This window comes from Alligator mississippiensis, chromosome 2, assembly GCF_030867095.1.
Source record: "Alligator mississippiensis isolate rAllMis1 chromosome 2, rAllMis1, whole genome shotgun sequence".
Taxonomy (NCBI): Eukaryota; Metazoa; Chordata; order Crocodylia; family Alligatoridae; genus Alligator; species Alligator mississippiensis.
In genome coordinates, this window is record NC_081825.1 from 116,193,150 (window position 1) to 116,212,902 (window position 19,753).

The 19,753-nt window shown below is 43.6% G+C and overlaps 1 long non-coding RNA gene across 1 annotated transcript in view; it reads left to right on the top strand.

The window, feature by feature from the left end:
* Positions 1–19,460, top strand: part of LOC132248585 (uncharacterized) — a 77,963-nt gene extending 58,503 nt beyond the window's left edge. Inside the window, exons 2-4 of the long non-coding RNA XR_009459839.1 lie at positions 15,447–15,645; positions 18,685–18,801; positions 19,238–19,460. This is a non-coding gene — a long non-coding RNA (uncharacterized LOC132248585). The remainder of the gene's footprint in view (positions 1–15,446; positions 15,646–18,684; positions 18,802–19,237) is intronic.
* Positions 19,461–19,753: the final 293 nt, after the last annotated feature.

The following is a 19,753-nucleotide window of genomic DNA, read 5'->3' on the forward strand; positions in this document are numbered from 1 at the left end:
TTCAGCAACAGACCTTGGCTTATTGTAAGCTCCCCAGAAATGTCCCAGTAAAATTTCTTGGACATTTCTGACTATGCTTTATCTGGATTTTTTTGTGGTGAATACTAACTTGGCTCAATATTTTATCTGTTTCTTGCTTTTCAGACGTAAAATAGAAATAACTGCATCTATGAAAACTTGTATGAGCAGCTCCAGCTGCTTTCAGAGCCCTGAAAAACATGTCAGCTGTGGTAAATCTCTTCCCTTGTACATGAGAAATCAAGAACTGAAACCTCTTGGGCTCCATTAAAAAGTGTTGTATTCTCTGTGGTAACTCATCAAGGTTTTTTAAACTTAGAATAGCAAGTAGTGGTTTGTGGTTAGTTTCCACGTGAAATGTTATGCCTGCTAAAAAGGATCTGAAATGCTCACAGCCCATGTAGCAGCTAGGGGTTTGTTTTTTGTTTGTGTAGCACTGCTCAATCTGGGTGAGTGTTCAGAAAGCATAAGCTACTAGATTTTGTAATGAATGAGACTATTCCTAAAGGAGTACTACCCTACCCCTTAGGATGAAGCATCAACTGAAAGTGTGATGGGTTTGACTTATATAAACCTCAAACTGAAGGAGTGCCCAGGTCTTGATTTCTTTGAATTCCTGCTTTTCTGTGTTCCCAACCCTGGTAATTTTGTGGACTCAAAGAGATTTTTTACCAGTTTTGACTTTTCTGTGACGTGGGATAGATATTTTCTCAGGTGTGTATATAAATTGATGTATTCCAGGAGGGGTGCCTGTATATGTGTGGAGAGGCTTCTCCAACTTAATTAATCAGGTCTGTTGGAGCGTGCTAATTAGCACGCTCCAACCAGCCTCCACATCTTGTGTATCAGCATCCTTGCTTCAAAATAGTGGTGGGGGCTTTAGTTAAATCACCCCCACCACCATTTTGAAGCACAAGGATGCCGATACACGAGACTTTGCAGGTGCTTTAATTAGAGTGGCTCTTGGAGCTGCTCTAATTAAAGTGTCACCCTCCCACCCTGACGAGCATGTGTAAAAACACCCTAGTATTCTGACATTCTTTGACCGAATAATCATTTTCTCTTTCTTGGGCTGCCTGTACAGACGTTTGATCTCCTAGGAGCCACTTCACTTGTGTTGTTTCCCAGTTATTTTTTTCCTCCAGAATGGCAACTTTTATTCTGGGAGAAAAATTATGAATTTCTCTACACTCCCGAGAGAGCAGGGACTCCCACTGGAGAAACTGAATGTCTGTCTGTACATAGCACAAGTCTAGTCTGAACCTTGTTCCATCAATGTTCTGGCCTAGAAACTTGATTTCTGTCATTTAAAGATTCACAGTTTTTAAGTGTTAGGCCTGTTTTCTTTTGTCTTCCTAAGAATGCAAATAAAAAAGTTAGTCATATTAGGATGAGTTGAACCATAAAAAGGGAGATCATCCATGTGGCAGGCAACCCTTTTCAGACATTCTCAGAGTTGTGGTACTTTTCTCTGAAGTTGTTCAGGAGTTGATGATATGCTAAATGGTAGTCAACTGAAATAAAACTTTCCAAAAGGTGTGATGACGGTTGCGCAGATTCTGCAGCAAGTGATATCTACTTGATCCAGACTGGACAGCCAATTTTGAGACTTGTAATGTGAGTAACAAGGAGTAATGGCCATAAGTTGACAGAGTAGATTCAGGCTAGATATCAGGAGGCACTACTTCACAGTCAAGGCAGCTAGGATCTGGAACCAACTTCCAAGGGAAGTGGTGCTCGCTCCTACCCAGGGGGTCTTCAAAATGAGGCTGGATAATCACCTAGCTGGGGTCATTTGACCCCAGTACTCTTTCCTGCCATGGCAGGGGGTCGGACTTGATGGTCTACTTAGGTCCCTTTTGACCCTACCAACTATGAAACTATGAAGTTGTCTAAGGGTATGTTCAATTCATGGACTATATACATCTTGCTCTTTACAGACATTCCCAATGAACTTGGTAAGGCCTATACAGAGCCAAAATCTTATTGTGTATTTTTGGGTCTACAAGCATGCTTGTGTACCATTTTGTTGGGGTGTCTGTTCTGAAAGCTATGCTCGTCTACTCCGTTTACCAAGCTCTTGGGGAACAGTCTTTTCTTTAAATTTTAGTGTGACCAGTATCATCCCTTTCACAGTTAATAAAGACTGCCCTGAGCCTTTAAGTATTATTTCTGGCTGTTGAAGAGTTGATGCTTTCATCTTTCTATAGAGTATATCTGGAATCATAGTTACATGTATACTTGAGTCTATTTTGAATTCTATTTCATGCTTTTTTAAGGATATTATGATAACCTGTGGTGTTTCTTTTTAGTCATCACTTATAGCTCCAAGGCATAAAATCTCTCTTTTGTTTTTATCACCTTAAAAGAGAACTGTTAGTGTAAACTTTGGTAGGCAGAGTGCTTCATAATTTCTTATTTATGGAAATTTCCTGTATGTGTCATGTAGAAAGCTGTGAGGTGAATTGCCCGTAAGGGACATTTTCATTCTTTTGTCATGTTTCTTTTCTTTAGTCCCTGATATTAGAGCCCTTTGTGGATCACTTTGTGTTTATTAATGCTCTTGGATTGCTTTGTTTCAAGGCATCCTGGGGTATTTCCTTCCCAATGTCTGTCTTCTATAGTTGGTTCTTCTTCAGAGTTATTCCTCAGGAAAGTCTGCTGTTTCTTTATATACTGACTTGGAGGAATGTGTTCAGGCTCCAGTGTGAAGATAGGATCATTTTCAAATCTTTTTGGAATTTGAACACTCCTTGGATCTAAAACAAACCTGTCTCTGATAAGTTCTCTTACTTACTGATAAGTACTTTTGCCTCTCTGGATCTTTGTTCATTTGCTGACTCACCTTCCTGTTGCTTGCATGAGATCTTGTCTGCTCAAAGCTCATATTGTGGCCTGGCATAAAATGCTTATTGAGTTCTATTATATTGAACTGTTTCATCTGAACAGCCTGAGGCTTCTGGAAAGCTTAATACCTTCTGCTGCAGAGTCCATTATATAAAGCAGACTATTAAATTATTTTTCTTGTCATTGTTATCCAAACTAGAAGACTGACAGAATCTCTAGAATATATTTATTCAAAATGACCATTGCTCAGGGTCCTGGAAATCATGTTACAATGGGGACAATCTCTGGAAAATGCTAGGTTGCTCCTGCTGTGTTACCAGGATATCTCCCCACTACATTTTCTTGTTCTTTGTTGTCTTTGTATGGGGTATGATCCCGTGGTCCTTTAGGAAACCAAACTGGTGTTGCTTGGGTCTGTGTTAGCTTCAGTGTCCTTTTCTTTTCTATTTTTGCTTGCCATGGTAGCCTGGTGAGATAATGAAACATCAATTCTCCCTGGGTCCCCTGTGTTTTAAGCCTTTTTTTCTGCCTTTGTTGATACTTGTGTACAGCTTTTAGTTAGATTCTAGGGCTGGGGTGGAAGGATTGCTTATCTGTTTTCCTTTTTTTCCAGGGTAATCTGTGATCTGTGGGTCTTTATTCAGTCTGCTTTCTGACATCATGTGGAGATTACAGAAACCAACCACAAAGTAGATGGGGTGAATACCAGACTGCCTGTGTTTCCTGTTTACAAGGGTTTTACCTTCCTACTCTGTTCCCTCTCACAATTGCCCCACATAATGGCTCTACTATTCACAACTACCATAACAACATTAGGCACCCAACATAGAAAATAAGGGTCTATTTGGTAGTCTCTTTTATTTAAAAGTATTCTGAGAACAAACTGGCCAAATACGCACGGTTTACTCTGAGTATAATTACATAAATCACTAAATATACATAAAAAGAGAAGAAAGAGGAATTATATTTTTAGTGTAACTTCATTATTTAGCAAGAAAAAAAAGGACCATAACTATAGCACCAGCCTTATCAAAAATTTGTCTGGGCTTTTGCATTCCACTTCCTTGTGATAAGGCTCTTATGCTGAGCTGGTATTCGGAAGTGAGCCCAAAGGGCAGACTGATAAGTTTACATAAGGAAGGAAATAATCAATTTAGGGCTGTTACTCAATGAGCCCTTATCATGCTCATTTCCTCACTATTGCTTCTCAAGCTAAATATTACATGTTCAGGAGGAACTTCAAAAGATCCACCGCTCTGCTCTCTGGGTTTTATTAAGGAAAATTGCTTCAAGGGCTCTAAGTATTTGCCTATACCACAACAGGAATACAGTTCATAGACAGACAAACTTGTAATTAAAACTAATACTGCATATGTGGAAAGAACTAAAAGATTTTAGCAGGTCTTTCTACCCCAATATTTTTTACCTTAAGAGTATGAAATGTATTGTTAAAGGCAATGAATGGTTCTACAAAGCACCATTTGGTGGATTTCCCTGTCCTTAGGAAGATAATGGACTTACAGTAAGGTACTCAAAGTTCCTGATCAAGAACCTCATAACAACTAGATTGATATGTGCACATGACTCATCAAGCTGCACTTTGAAAATGAGGAACTTTGGTTTGAATGAAACAAGCAAATTGACCTCAGTGTCTTATGTGGAGTTGGTTCAGATTCACACCAGTATCAGTGGGAATGGATTTTGACTTAGAATCAAAATTCAATTCAGTCACCAGTGGGAAAAAATCTTAACTTCAGAACCAAGGCATGGATTAATTGGCTTCAGCTAAATGTTTATTTCAGGAGCTGGGGTTCAAATATGGATGGAACAGCTGCAAACTGAATGTGGTACAACTATTTTATAAACCATTAAGGGAGACTAATATTTTACTTCATAATTTGACTGGTAAGACTTACAGTGCATGTCCCTTTCACTTAGCTATGGGCAGGCTCTACTTAGGCCACAGCTAGGGACGTTTTTCTACCTGTGACAGCTATATTTATGTCATAAAATGGTCATGATTGGATCATTTCCCATGCCCAATATAAACCACAGCAGTTTTGTAGAGCTGTCATTGCCAAGAAAGTATTTCATTGGCATCAGCCAGATCAAGCAATTTCCAGCAAAGCTATGGAATCTGCCAACTATGGTCAATCTTGCATGGCAATGGGTTTTATAGTTACTACAAACTAGCTGCATCTGGAAAAATGGGTAAGAGCTGATACTTACAATTAACAGTTCAGAAAAACTGAGATACATTTACACAGAAGTATGTGGAACCTTTTGTGTAAAAAAGCTAGCAGAATAGTGTGGAAAGCTTAGCAATCCAATTAACTGATATATATTTGTTTTTTCATGTATTCACAGCTTATTTTTTTAATTGTTTGGTATTTTACATATTTTAGAATTCCAGAAGGGTTGATTATATTTATCTAACCTTCTATATATATAAAAGACTTAGTCTGTCTGTCTGTGTGTCTATCTGTAACGCTCCTGGGGGCCATGGCTCCTAACAGGGCATGGCTCCAGCCAGTGCTGTATCAAGAATGCCCATCAAGAATGACGGGTGGGGCGGGGCTCCAGCGGAGCGGGCCAGGCGGAGTGGGCATGGTGGACATGGAGGGGCACAAGTCCTGGCCCCAACCTCTAGCTCCTCCTGGCTGAAGATCCTGGAGGAGCTGAGCAGGGTCAGTTTGCCCCAAGTGGCACAATTTGCCCCAGATCAAAGTGCATGCTCAGACATGTGTACTGAGGCACAAATCCCTAGCACAAATTTTTGCCGTTGCTATTTGAACTGCTGCAAGAGCACATGCAGGGCTGGATTATGACATGCTGGGGCCCTAAGATAGGGGTTTCCAACCTTTCTGTGCCTTGACCCGGCACACTGCGGACCACTGCACAGAGCCCCATGGCTGGAATTTCCGACCAGAACATAAGTAAAGAGACATCCACCCCCCGGGCAGGGGGGCAGGCCCAAACCTCAACTGCAGCTGCCATGGGCCCTGTGGGAGGAGTTGTGGCCTCTCTGCCCAGCTCTGCAGGGCCGTGGTTTGCCGGTCTATGGTCAGTTCCAGTCCGGCAGCCGACTCTTTGTGGCCCAAGGGTTGGTTTAGAGACCCCTCATAATGTGAAGCTTACTTAGCTTATGCCTAAATCTGGCACTGTGCACATGCCTGCATGTGTGGAGGTGCCCAGAGGCTCTAAACCTGTCAGGGAAAAGTTTCTTAAAGATTAGCAAAACCATACACGTTTCATAAGCCTACTGAAAATACCTTGTAAAAAATACTTAATGTGATTACTTAACATTGACCTACTGGTATAAATATTGATTGCCAGTATCATTTTTGAGGTTAATGTGGAATTGAAAATGGTTATGCTGATCTTTACTGCTGATAACCAGCAAGGGTTGTATCATCTATACAGAACCATGATCAAACACTCTATTAGCAACTGTGTTCTGAGAAAACCAACAATGTACATGAAGGATAAAAAACTATGAATAACTGACTAAATGTCTCAGGGGTGTTGGTCTAAGAACATTGTGCCTGAAAGCTTGTAAGGAACAATTTTTTCCAACTATTTTGTTGGTCTAATAAAAGATATCGCATTTACACAAAGAACTTTGTCTGACTAAGTGTCTGTGATATAAAACTTAAAAAATAATTCTGTTTACCAGTTATGTCTCATTATTTTGAAGATGTCTTGCCTTAGAAAAACTGAGCATAATAAAATAAATGCTAATGCTAACACAAATGACTCTAATAGCTCTGATAAATCTCTGCAAATGACCTGTGCAAATGAGATATTTCCAGAAACCTACAGAGATTCCTTACATTGAATGATCATGGCATCGTTCTGGTTGAAGATGATGATAAAGCTCTAAATGATTAGAGCCAAGTATCATTTAGTGTGCCTTTCCCTGTATGTCCCATCGTAATAGCTATGGTTGTTTGGAATGATACTATCATCCAGCATTACAGGAGAGTGTGGAAAAAGTCAGCAAGACATTTGTAGCTGAGACCCTCTGATGTTGTAATTTATTTCTGCCAAAAGCCCAGTGTTTTGATTTTAGTCTGCAGTGCAGGACAGCATATCTATAAACCCTGGGTTTTTTTGTTTTCTTTTACAAAAAATACAGGATTTCATGATTTCCAATTACAGTTATCTCTTACACTGATTTTTTTTCCTCCAAAACTCTCTAATGCCACAGAAAAAATATTCCTATAATAACAGATATCCTATTGTTTACATAACCAATCCTAGTCATGATCAGAAGTGTTTCATTTTAATTTCCTTTTATTTCAGAATGACACAGGAAAATTATTATATGCATCAGTATACAATACATGCGTACTTAAGTCTTATCTGCTTTTCTTATTTCAGGAACAAAGTTTGTTTCTTCACAGAACTTTCTTTTCACAGCAAGGCTAATTTTCAAGTTTAAATGTTAAAAGACCCCAAAAAGCTATTACAATAGAGACTTTCAGGGCACTTATACATCTATATAGCAGTAGAATATAAAATAAACCCAAACTCACTTTAAATACAATTTTGGTTGGGATCTATGGAGTTCTCAGTCAGTATATATGGGGCAGGAGTAATAATGTGGCAGTGATGTCCATATCAGCTAGCTGTTCATAATGGCTTTTATACATTTGTATTTGCCCCTTAACTGTTGGCAGATTCAGCCTAAAACATATACATTGTGTGGGCGTATGTATATGTTATTATTATTATATATATGTACACACACAAAGGAAATGTAATTATGTACCTTTACATAATTCAGTTGATAAAAATGGAACCTTTTGTAACCATTTATGAATTATTATTTTAAATATATGTAATATATACTATTAATGCTTGCAGAAATGTAGCTAATTTAATTTAAGACAGCCTGAGTCATAAAGTAATAATTTAATGGTATATGTAACAAGTTCTGTGGTTCAATGCATACCAGGACAGCACAGCCTGATAAAGGAGCTCAAATGACGGGATTGTTGTTGTTAGAGATGTGATGACATGTTCCTTAAGCAAATGTTACAGGCTGCAGATCTGTGACCCAGTAAAACACACTCTAAACCATCAAAGTAGTTCCATAACTTGATGAAATCCACTTGTCTCCAGCAAGAATGACCTAAAACCCTTTAGAAAAAAGTGTTTTGGAATTCAGAAAGCATGTTTTTTAAGCAAACAGTTACTTAATAGTAATGGCTAATTAAGCGGAGTGTAACCAAAGCTGAGTGAAATCCAAATCTAAGACGAACTCATCCATTTTTTTAACAGAAACTCAAATCTTGAGTCAACTTTCAAGCTCATTGAGATCAAGTTTAGAATGGAGCTGGATGGAGACACAATTTTGATGAACAAAACCTTAACTCAGTGCTTTTATAGTCAAAGCCAGATAAAACTCTGTGGTTGCATCCAGACGAGCACAGCTGTGTGGTATGTGGCACCGTAAACAGGTCTGCAGCACCATGTATCGCACATTTAGATGTTTTCTGCACTGCAAGGGCTCCACTTCTTTGTCCATGGGTTTTATTGACCCATGGATATCCACTTCAAAAGCGGAGCCGGGCTGCCCAGAGCCATGCTCCAGCTGCCAGCCAGGCTCCGCGCAGCAGAATCGCCGCTGCTGCAGCCCTGGGAGGTCCCCAGGACCCCAGATAAGGCTGCTGGGGCCAGCCCAGTGCTGGCCCCAGCCTCCCCTAGTGTCCCTGAGGTAACTTGCTGTGTGCCAAAGCATGCGTGGCACAGGCATTCCCTGGGGACAAGTAGCGGCGGCACAAGGGGAACCAAATGTCCCCGCTCATTTGGATGCAGCCTGTGGGTGCATCCAGAGGAGCACATGTGCGGTTTGTGGCACGTCAAAGCTGTTTGTGGCACGTGTGCAACCATTCGCTGTACTGCAAATTTGATACTGCAAACTTTCAGTATATATAAAAAAAAAACCCCAAAAGGTCCCCAAAAAGTGACATAACAGAGGCTGGGTCTTTCAGGGAGATGCTCTGGCTGCTAGCAAGCTGGGAGCCAGGAGAAGTGGGGAAACAGCTTTTCTCTGAAGCAGGGCATTTTTCCCCACACCAAACCCCATGTACAGGGGCATATGCAATGGCAAAAATGTGTGCCACTGCTATTTTTACCATGGGAAATGCACACCCCTGCACATTCACACTTATCTGGACGTGCCCTATGGGTGTGCCCAGACGAGCACGGCCGTGAGGTACGTGGTGCTGCAAACACATCTTTAGTGCTACATACTGCACAGTCAGGTGTTCTCTGCATTGTAAGGGCATGCTGCCCATGTGTGCACCCCTGGATATCTAGGGGTCAAAAAACCTACAGAAAAAACCCCAGAGCAGTTAACATACAGGCAGCATGTGCTGCTGAAAAGAGAAGCCCGGCTACTCAGAGTCATGCTGCATCTGCCAGCCGGGTACTGCTTGGCAGGATTGCCACTGCTGAAGCTCCGGGAGGCACCCAGGATGCCAGGTAAGGTTGCTGGGGCATTCCTTGGGGACAAGTAGCTGCGGCGCTTGTTCCTGGGGAACCAAATGTCTGCGTGCATCTGGACATAGCCTGTGGGTACAAAGCACCAAAATAAGACTTTAAATCCTGGTCCTTTTGTAGTCAGTGGCAAAACTTCCACCGATATGAAGATGGTCAGTATTTTACTTACAATTTGTGTGATGTACTACACTGAACTCCCTAATTTTCTACACAGCTATCCTAAAAATTTACCTTTGGTTCAAAGCCAGGTATGCTGCTGTTGATTTTATAGATTTCATAGATTTCATAGACATTAGGCCTGGAAGGGACCTCGGAAGATCATCGAGTTCAGCCCCCTGCCCAAAGGGCAGGATGTCAGCTGGGTTCATAGGATCCCAGCAAGATGAGCATCCAGTTTGCTCTTGAAGGTGTTCAATGTAGGCGCTTGAACCACCTCCGGTGGCAGGCTGTTCCAGACCTTGGGGGCTCAGACAGTAAAGAAATTCTTCCTTATGTCCAGCCTGAAACGGTCTTGTAGTAGTTTATGACCATTCGACCTAGTCGTCATCCCTTGGGGCGCTCTGGTGAACAAATGTTCCCCCAGATACTGGTGGTCACCCCTGATAAACTTATAGGTGGCCATCAGATCACCCCTGAGCCTGCGCTTTTCCAGGCTAAAGAGCCCCAGGGCTCTCAGCCTGTCATCGTAGGGTCTGCTTCCCTGACCTCTGATCATGCGCGTGGCTCTTCTCTGGACTCTCTCAAGCTTCTCCACATCCTTTTTGAATTGTGGAGCCCAAAACTGGACGCTGTACTCCAGCTGCGGCCTCACTAAGGCCGAGTACAAGGGGAGAATGACATCCCGGGATTTGCTTGAGAAGCATCTACGGATGCAAGCCAGCGTTTTGGTCGCTTTACTAGCCGCAGCATCGCGCTGCAGGCTCATGTTCATCTTGTGGTCAATGATGACCCCCAAGTCTCTTTCTTCCATAGTGCTAGCCAACATAGCAGTGCCGAGCCTATAAGGATGCTGCGGGTTTTTCCTCCCAAGGTGGAGAACCTTGCATTTATCCGCGTTGAACACCATCAGATTCTCATCCGGCCACTTGCTGAGTCTGTCTAGATCAGCCTGGATCACCCGCCGGTCTTCTGGTGTGGATGCTTTTGCCCAAAGTTTGGTGTCATCAGTGAACTTGGCCAGTCCACTTCTGACTCCAGTGTCCACATCATTAATGAAGATGTTGAACAGTATGGGTCCAAGGACAGAGCCTTGGGGGACCCCACTGGTCACAGGACACCACGATGAGTGACTTCCATCAATTACTACCCTCTGGGTCTGACCCCGGAGCCAATTTTCCAGCCAGTGGATCGTGGAGGACCCAAGGCGACAATTGGCCAGTTTCTCCAAGAGGTGATCATGGGAAACCAGATCAAAGGCTTTTTTGAAGTCAAGATATATGACATCAATCTCTTCTCCCTTGTCCAGGTGATAGGTCACCTGGTCATAGAAGGAAATGAGATTGGTCAAGCAAGACGTACCCGCAACAACCCATGCTGGCTATCCCTTAAGATGTTGGCGTCGGCCAGTCCATTAAGGATGACCTCTTTAATAAACTTTTCTAAGATCTTCCCCGGGATAGAAGTCAGGCTAATGGGCCTATAGTTAGCTGGATCCACTTTCCTCCCTTTCTTGAAGATAGGCACCACGTTGGCCTTCTTCCAGTCTTCAGGCACTACACCAGAGCGCCAAGAGTTTTCAAAGATCCGTGCTAGAGGCTGGGCTATGATGCTCGCCAGCTCCTTGAGTACCCTGGGGTGTAGATTGTCAGGGCCGGCTGACTTGAAGGTATCCAGCTTCTCAAGATGTTCCTTCACGAAGTCAGCATCAATGGAGGGCAGGGGATCACCCTCACCTGGACTTCCCTGTCCCGTAGCGGGCATGGGTGTCCCATGGGACGATGAAAGATGCGGATGATGAAAGACCGATGCAAGGTACCTATTTAATAGCTTGTTTTTTTCCTGGGCGTCAGTTGTCAGTTGCCCCATCTGGTTCAGCAGGGGTCCAGTGTTGCCCCTGCTTTTCCTCCGGCTCCCCACATATCTGAAAAAGGACTTTTTATTGTCCTTGATGCTCAAAGCTAGTTGATGTTAGACCAGAGATTATACCCTCCAGTGAATCATTCAGAACCAAACTGAGAAACATTTCCTCCTTTAAACTGTATCATTTAAATGTGATATGACCCTTTTCACTTCCATATTCTATACTTTCATCTTTTCAATTACGTGCATTAGGTGCAGAGTGTGTGCAATGTATTGCATGGCATTTATTGCTTCAGCCACGAATACTGGAGTATTCAAGGAAATGAAGTACAAGATTATATATTGTCTTTTCCTAACTGTGTGGTGCTATTTTAAAATATGAAGCAGAGTGGTATTTCTTTGGAGTGGCCATTGGTAATAGTAATGGCTAATTCATATATTTTATTGCACAGACATATAAGATGTTCTACACTTGGATGGTTTTCTTTTATTTTTCTTTATCCTTCTGCACTTCCAGGCGCTCAGAACTTCCACCAGTTTCCATGATTTATTCTGGTCTGTTTAGGTTGGATGATTTTACATGGTTTACATTGAATGCTTGGCAGCCTTAGTGAGAGAGATGAAAAAGCTACTTTTTTACCGGTTGCAGATTTTATTTTGAACAGCCATGTATGCCTGTTGGGCACACTCCAGTTTTGGTGGCAGAGAAACCTACATTTAAGTACTGGGTTGCCTAAAAGGAGTTGTGTTGCCAGCTTGACCAGTTTAGGCACAGAAGTGCCCTGTGCAGAGAAAGGGGAGATGGCCTCTAACAGGCCTTTCCAGAAGCTTAGAGGTAGTCAGTGGGAAATGCTATGCACCAGGAATGGTGTAGAAGTGTGGATGAGTGCAGAGGCTTGCTTTGGCCAGGAATGGTGAGATGGTCCTTAATGTTATCTAGATCATTTATGGCCTGGTTCATGGTAACACACATGACACTTGAATTTCACCATGAAATGGGTGTGCTGTCAGAAAAAACAACAAAGTAGAGTTGATTTTCGCAAATTAAGCCATGTGCAGTTATTCATTTGTGACACTAGGAAGGCATTTGAAGCAGTGAAGGTCTGATTTGGCCACTCTTACTCCAGCAGAGGAGCTACCATGGAAAAGTATTTCTCACCATGCACAAGGGTGGCAGAATTAGGTCAACATTTAGATGAAGTGAATTACTGTAACTGGAAACCTGAAGACCTTATGTAATAAATTGGCTAAAAGTGCACAATGCTTACACAATGTAAAAAAACCCCTACGTGCTGCATGCTTGAGGAGGGGTATGGACTGGCATTAAGGTATGAACAGATTTCTGAGATATTTCAGGGGAACCTATAAACAGTCATTGGGCAAAAAGTTTGTTTTTTAAAAGATCTGCAGATTGCCAAGTGGAGATTATGAGAGTCATAGAAAGAAACCAAAATAAGGGCGGAAGAGATTACTTTCACATCCTGTGCTTATTAACTACAAGCATTTGGAAATATGTGGAGATCACAGCGTACCCAGCCCAAGCTTCAGGCTGCTTGACATCTTTGCAAAAGTTTGGGATGAATTCAGGTTTCAGGTATTTTCAAGCAAACTTTATTGTCATGACACTTGCATTAGTTCTTTAGAGAATAGCAATGTTTTCTTTTTATACAGCAGCACAAAGTCATGCTTGTTTGTTTACCACAAACAAAAATACTTGTATTTTGGAAAATTGAAGCCCTTGCACATACAATTGTATGCAAGGACTCCAACAGGTAATTTGTATGTGATGCTACGCAGAAATTAGTTATGATAGAGGTGGTCAGTCTGAATTCAGCTTTCTCTTTTGTTTTGCTTTTCTCTGTTTTTCAGTGTTCATTTTTAAAAGCTATATTATTTTCCTACCAGCTGATGTAATTTCTGTTCATAAATAAGGTTACCGTATTTCCAGGTCCAAAAATGAGGACACCTGTTGGGGGAGGGGGGGGAATATGATGGTGGGGTGGCAGTGGCATGCTGGTGCCCTGCCACTGCCCATTCTGTTGCCCCTCACTGAAAAGCCACCCCCCCAGCCCTGCTGCTGCCCCTCACTCCAGACCCACTGAACCCAGCCCTGCCAGTGTCCCTCACTCCCAAACAGCAGTACCTTGCCCCCCACCCCTTGCTGGTGCCCCTCACTCCCAACCTTCAGCCCCCTGGCACTGCCAGTGCCCTGTACACCCAACCCTCAGTCACCCATCCCATCCCATCCCATCCCACCCCATCCCCCGTGCCCTCATTCCTGAGCCATAGCTCTCTGTACCCCTCCCAGCCCTGGCGTTGCCCCTCACTCCGAACCCCCTGCCCCCCCTGCCCCCCCAGCCCTGCTGCCCAGCTCCTGCATTGCATGTGCACCCGCACTCACACTCTCTCACTCTCACTCTGTCTAGTTACCTGGTTTGCTGGAACCCACGTGGGGAGCACATGACCTCCAACAGCCAATCATCTTGCCCGCCAGCTTGGGAGAGCAGAAAACTTGGACATTTGGTTTTATTTGAAAAACCCACCCAGACAGAGCACAGGGGTCCAAAAAAAAGGACCTGTCCAGGAAAACCTGGATGTATGGTCACCCTACAATGATTGAGTTTTTACTTTGTTCATAGGAGTAAGGAATTAACTTGCAATCAGAAGTATAAAGTCCTGAATCTGACTGAGTTGCTTTTGCTTACTTTGGCTATTCTGATGGTTACCTCTATGTGAAGCTGCATTTTAAATTAGGTACCCAACACTAATCAGAGATTAGGCGTTAGTTAGCCATGTGAACAACACATAAGCTGACATACTATCATAAGACTGATTTGGAGTGGGTGGAACACAGCAGCCAGACTGCCATGTGGTCTGCTGTTTACCATAAAGTGGCATCTAGAGAATCTCATTATAAAGACTTTCAATGAAGTGCCCAGGTTATTTTCATTCTATAGAAATGTCAGTGTAAGGTCATACCTCTATGGACAATTAACAGTCAGCAGCTGAGGTGTGGCAAATCCTGCCCCATTAACTGCAGATACACAGACACTTACCACTGTTTGTATGCCCACAGTTAAGTGGATGACAGTTTCCTGAGACTAAACTGCTTTGTGGTAATTTCTCCCATGCTCCCTCCTACCCCCTGGGGAGAGCTAAACCTGGACAACTTACCCTTAATGAGACAAGGTTTGCTTTTACTGGAGGGTAAAATCAGGCTTAGGGACAACTATTGCAGAATAGCTGATGAAAGGTAAGTGATTGTGTATTTTCAAGTAGCTGGCAGCAAGGACTTCGCTTCTCAGCTGTTCTGCAGTAGCTGTTCACATATTACTGTACCCCTATTCAGTTGTCCTTGCTGTCATATCAGTGGAATATTTGCTTGATGGGGAAGAAAGATTTTATTTTAATGAATGGCTCTCTTTATCCAGGACAGGAAAAGTGATTTATTGTTGAAGGCCTTTTTGTAGTAGTGGGTTTTGCTCAAAAGACATCTACTTAGCACTGTTTACTATGGGCTAGTATCCAGGCCTTGGAAATATTTTTATTGCAGGCGAATTTTTGTTAAAATGGATTTTGTTGTAATGGAATTCCACTTGTGCTCTGCATATGACTATTCAGACTAGAAGGACTAGAAGATACCACAAGTTTTACAACCAGTAATAAACAGCAGACCATTATTTGTACTACCCTAAGAAAACCTCAGAGAAGAATCTGGAGACTGGGAAGCCAGAATCACTTTACTGTTCCCCAGCTGATCCAAGAAGAAGGAACAAATTATAAAACAATCTCATTTTGGACACATATGCTGACTGAAAAATTGGGACTAGACAGAGGTGTTGGCACCCAACCTGTTTCCTATCTATCTCCACCCACTTCCTCCAGACCCAGCTAAATCCTTTGCACCAAAGCCTTAAGTCAATATATTTCATATGACTTGCAGTACCAGTCAGCAGCATCTTGTCTTTGTTGGACATAATCTTGAATATTTTGGTGCTATAGTGGAGACTGTGTGAAGATGCTACTTTAGTTTACATTTCTTTTTCTTTCAGTGTGGCTCTGTGATTCTCAAGTTGTTCCTTGTTTCTGGAACAAATTCCATGTTTTGCAGACAGCTTGCTACACCCTCTCTTGTTGAGCAGAGATCTGCTCTGGGCTATGTTCTGCTTCCTGGGAACAGCTGTCACAAGTGGTGTTAGAAACATTCTTCTTTCAAAGCAATTCTTACTAAAGGATGATCCTTGAAAACAGGTAGAGTAAGTTTATTTAGGGTGTATCCCTTGAAATAATATATCCCAATGATATTCAATGTTAATGCCATAAACATAAGAAAGTGTGGTAATTTACTGTCTCAGCTGCTCTGTGGTAAAATCATAAGGTTTATATTATGTCCTTTGTTTGGGAGAAAAAAGACTAAACATCTAAATAAGTGGACAGATTTCGGAGACACCTTTAGCTATGATCTATTAAGATCCTATATGAATCACTCATGCTGGAATACATTTCTAAGGGTTTATGCATTGTTCTGAGTTTTAGTGGTTCAAGGATTATTAGTCAATTCTTTGAACTATTTTTCTTTCCTATAGCATTAATATAGACAAAACTCTATTCTTTCAGGTGTTGGATTCCCTTCTGATGATAGAAATTATACCTTTTCCCTCAGCCAGAACACCTATAATGTACAACATTTATTATAGGATGCTGCAAAGTGTAGAAGCCAATTGGTTAAATGACATGACTGACACCTTCAACATGAACATTTCAAAATTTGATTTTGTCTTTATGGCTAGGGACAGACATTACACATAAACCAAATAAAGTGATCAGAAACTGGTTTAAACCTGTAACAGAACAGGCATTCAGTGTACACAAACCAGTTTCAAAATGCCTGAAAGTGGTTTGAGATAAACCTGGTTGAATGTAGTGTCAAATTTAAACTGATTTGGGTCAAACTGATTTATGCAAGGTCTGCCCCAGGCCCCTTGCTGGTTTGAGTTAAACCAGAGACCCCCAGCATCTCAGCATGCTTTCTGGGCTAGGAGGGGCTCTCTGCTTCAGACCAGCCAGGCTGGCCCTGCCCCTCTGCTCCCCAGCCTGAGCAGGGACAGGCAGGGGTGGGAATCTGGCCAGAGATGGGTTTAATTTCCTCTTCCCTGTGCCACTGGCAAGGACCCAAGCCAGGTCTGCCAGGCACTCCCCTCTCACTGCTGCAGCAGCGGGGCACCATGGCCTCTGAGGCAGAGTGGGGCTGGGAGGAGAGTTAGTCTCCCCTCTACCCTCACTAGCAGCCAGTCTGTCCGCCCTCACTACTGCACTTGCTCCCGGCCCTGGAATAGGCCCTCTGCTGTCCCCTCTGCTGGAAGCCAGAGGAAGGAGGAATAATCCCTGTCTCTGCCCCCTGGCCTACCTGGCCATGCTCCCTCTCTGCTACTGCAGAAGGAGGGGGCAGGGCCCTTGTTGGGGGCAGCAGCCCCTGTCATAATGTGGGGGAGCGCAAGCCCCTTTCTGGTGAGGGACTGTGCTGCAGGGCTGGCAGAGCTGCGGCAGGCTGTGCATGGTAGCACCGGGGTCTGGAGGGGGCCAGAGCCCTGCAAGCCCCCCACAGCACCACCGTGCTCCACAACAGCTCTACTGGCCCCACAGCATGGCCTGCCCACCGGGAAGGGGCTTGCACTCTGGGATGCCATGATGGGCTGCTGCTTGTCATGGTCACTCATCACTCGCTGCTCCAGCTGCTGGGTGGGGGCAGGACCTGGCCCTTGCAGCACGTTCTGTGCTTGGGGCAAGCCCCCTCCTGGCAAGCGGGGGCTTGTCCAGCCACTGGCCCCGGGCACTTGCAGTCCTGGAGGGGTTAACTTGAAGCCCCTGAGCTCCCAGCTAGTGGGTGCTCCTCCCCATTATTCCCCCTCGAGCTTTAGCTGTGGCTGGGCTGGGCTGGGCTGGGCAGATCCTGGTGGAGTGTCAGCAGCGGAATAAGCCCCCTCCTGGCAGGAGGTGGCTCACCCTGAGCATACAGAGGCTGCCTGCACCATAGCAGGGTCTGCCCGGCACGGCTGCCACCTCCGCTCTGTGCTTGGGACCAACCCCCTTATGGCAGGAGGGGGCTTATTCAGCCGCTGGCACCAAGCACAGGCTGAGGCAAGTACTTGTGCTTATTCTGGGGCAGGGAGTGAGTGCGGCAGTGATGGCAGGGAGACTCAGACGCCAGTGGGGGTAGAAGGGAGACTAATTTTCCTTCCTACGCCCCTCTGCCTCAGGGGCCATGGTACCCCACTGCTGCAGCAATGAGGAGGGAGTGCCCAGCAGACCCAGCTCCGGTCCCTGCTGGTCAGTTAGAGAGAGGGGAATTAAACCCCTCTCTGGCCAGTTCAGCCCAGTCTGGCCACGCCTTCCCCCACAGCTTCTCTTCAGCTGAGGGCATGCTCTAGTGCCCCCTCCAGCTCCTGGCCTGAGCAACTGCAGGCATGTGCCTGTATTGCTTCAGTCCACAGAGAATGTTTGTCCTGGTACAAATCAGTTCAGCCTAGGCAGGTTAGACTAACCTCCAAAGATTGAATCAATTCAGGCTCTGGCTTTTTGAATGTCTGTCCTTAGCCTATGGGAGCAGACAGAATTGACAATTTTTGCCCAATCTGGCCACAGAAAGTGGTCTATAGGCATGACCAAACGCAAGCGAACAGCTACAGGCTGCTTAAAAGAAGGACTGATCGGGTGAAAATCTGGACCCTCATTGCATGAGGGGTCAGATGAAGACGTTTCAAAGCATACCATCTGCTGTAACTTCTTTCTGCACTGCCTCCCAGCCTCTAGCTGTTTTCAGAATGGGAGGGGGAAAGGGAGCAGGAGTAGTTTGGTCTGGGGTTTTTTCAACCCCTTCTGGAGGATGGAGTATATGTAATAGAGCACCCTCAAGGTCAGGGGACTCCAATTCACCCACCTCACCTTCCAGTGCTGACTGAGGAACCCATAGAAGGAGCTCCCTCTGCTCCCTTTCCCCCCTCCCCCCCCCATTCTGAAACAGGGACAGGCTGGGAAAGCTAAGGGAAACAGGCTGCAGGCTTGCAGCTAGATTCTCTTTCCCCCTGGAACCAAGACTGAATTTCTGTTTGGTTTGAGGGGTCATTGTAACTCAGAACGCTTCCTGCAAAGCATTCCCAGTTATAGCTGGGAGCCACACTTCTGTCTGTACCGTATGTGAATACAAAGTTTTTCTCAGTTTTGTATTTTTTTTCATGATGTTTAACAAAATAACCAGTATACCATAACATACCTTGAAACTCTTGACCTTAGGATTGCTGTTCTCAGGCAACAAAATGTTAAAAATCCATTTGAATGGGAAATCGCGGAACACAAGAAATCATCCACAGATTGGATCTTATGGATTATGGATTCTTACCCTATTGCCAGGTTAGTTTTTGTGACCCTTTTGTTCCTATGGGTTCTTAGCTTATCTGCTTCTTCCAACAATGTCCCTCTTCCATCTATAACCACTTCCTCTGGTGTCTAATGTTTATTAAAACTGATTCACTTCCCTCTGAATATCCAAGCTAGTATGGAAGGTTACAGACTGATGTGATTTTTAAATATCTGAATACGTTCAGATGAATTTTGTTAAGAGACAAAACTGATTGGAGAGCTTAATGGTATTATTACGTGACATTTTATTTTAAGTTCTGGGTGATGTCTGAGATTTCCAAACCCTTTTGATTTAGGAATTTAAATAAACTATACATTCACAGTGTGTAGATATGAGTATTTGTGAGTGGTGTATAACTTAAAAAAATTAAGTGTTATCATAGTAAATGCCTATGGTAAAAATTGTCCATTATAAAATCTTCCACAGCAAAAAACCTGAAGAACCAGAAAAATCCTGAGGAGTGGTGAAACTAACAGAACTAAGATTAACTGTTTCTAAATAAAAATAGTAGCCTCTCTCCAATGTCTTGGTGCTTCTGTCGCGTTACCATTTTGTTGACTTCTGTGACACACTTGAATGTTGTAGAACTAAAGCATGCTTTTCTTAATGGTCTGGGGGCTTGCTGAGAAATTGGTTTGTTATGGTTACTGCAAATAAAAGAAGACCTCATTAGTCAATTATTTCTTTGTCTGAAATAGGTCATTAAATTTGATGATAGAATCTGTCAATGTATAAAAATGTACAACTGAATGAAAGGTGAGAACAAATGCTGACATCTATAATATACAGACAATGCTCCTGACAAGACACAGGGTTGAGCAGAGCAAATGGCTCACAAAGCTTATTTAGCAGTAGGACAGTAAAATCCTTCCTTTGAGGTGATTTGGCTTTTTACTAAGCATTTATGTGGAGACAGGGGTCTACCCTGGTAGGTGGGGTGCT